Raw genomic sequence first — 1,612 nt, 5'->3', positions numbered from 1 at the left:
GGTGGGGGGGCGCAGGCGCGGGCGGGCTGGCCGAGTGCAGCCGTGGCTCCGCAGGGCACCCAGCGAGCAGGAGGGGCCGGGACGGTTGCCCTCCCAGTGGCTGAGCCACAGCCCCTCCGCCTGGCCACTCAGCACCAGGTGCGCCTGGTCGCCGAAGCTGACCTGCGGGGTGAGCGGTCGCAGTCGGGGATCGGTCAGGGGCAAGGGCGCCCACCACCAGCCCAGACCTTCCGCAGGAAAGGACGCGCCCCCTCCCCAGCGAGAACCGAACCGGGGCCGGGGTGCTCTGTACGGCTGGGGGTTCCCACCACGTCCCCCAGGGAGATCCCATGCCTCCCGGGGCACTGAGAGGTCAAGGACGCTGGACTCCCACATGGCCAATCCTGGTTTGAGTCCTGGACCTGGTGGCTTGCTTTCTCACTCCCCCCACTCTCACTGTACCCCTCTGATCAAATTAAATAAATAAATAAAAATATAGTTAAATAAAATAATTCTTTTTTTTAGAGGTTTTTGCTATAGGGTGCGTCGGATCGCTCAAACAGAGAGAGACAGAGAGAGAAAGCGAGAAATCACCCCCCAGGGGGGATGGCCACGCCACATTTTCCTCTCGGGATCTTGGGCACGCACGCCCACGCCCTGGCATGAGTTGTTTTTTTTTTTTTTTTTCCCCCTCCGGCATGAGTTTTAAGCCACTGGGTCCAGGACTCGAACCGCAGTCGACTACGTGGGAGTCCAGCGACATAGCCATTATGCTAACTGCTGGTCCCAATAAAATAATTCTTTAAAATAAATAAAAGAGGGACTCAGGAGGACCAGCAGATGCATAGTGGTTACGTTGATGAACTCCCACACAGTTACTGTGGCTCACGTCCCGGATCTGGTGGCTTGAAACAGGCTGGACACGTGTGCTGTACGCCCCAAATCCCAGGAGGAGAGTGGAGAAGGGATTGTGGCATGGCCATCCTTCCGGGGGGCGAGCTCTCACTCTGTCCCTCTGGTGAGCACACGCGTCCTACAGTAAACCCTCTCTAAAAGAGAGACTTGGGCCAGCCAGCGGTGGTGGCACAGCAGTGGCAGAGTGCCTGGTGACACCGAGCCCACGCGATGGCCCTGGGTTTGCCCGAGACCCAGGTGGGCCGGGGCCAAGGCGGAAGGCTGTGCTAAGGCCCGCTGGGTGTCTCTGTCTCTCTCGTGAGGTATAAGCTGGTTTTTTGTTGGTTTGTTTGGGGCTTTGGTTTGGGGGTACATGCAAACGCTGGAAACACTGAGAGGGAGGTGAGGCTCGCCCTGGGCACGGCGGGCAGCCGGCAGCCGCTTGAGGGCAGAGACTTGTTTCTGAAAAGCAGGGCCCTGGGGCTACAGCCCCTGGTAGAGCAGATTCCCTGGGAGACAGTCCCCTTTCTTACTTCCAGGGGGTACATGTGCTCCCAGAGAGTGGCAGAGGCAGGGGCCAACAGAGTCCCCTCTCCCCCTCTGCTGCCACAGGGGCTGGTCCCAGGGCCTCTTTTCCACCACTGACTGTAAGCCAGCTCCTTCTCTCTAACCCCTTCTTACACTTTTATTATGGACTGACTCGGCCCACAGGGTCATGGCGCTGCACCCCCCAGCCGCC

This window comes from Tupaia chinensis, unplaced genomic scaffold, assembly GCF_000334495.1.
Source record: "Tupaia chinensis unplaced genomic scaffold, TupChi_1.0 Scaffold149964_1, whole genome shotgun sequence".
NCBI classification, from domain to species: Eukaryota; Metazoa; Chordata; class Mammalia; order Scandentia; family Tupaiidae; genus Tupaia; species Tupaia belangeri.
The sequence above is the reverse complement of the archived record's forward strand: the minus strand, read 5'-3'. Positions refer to the sequence as shown.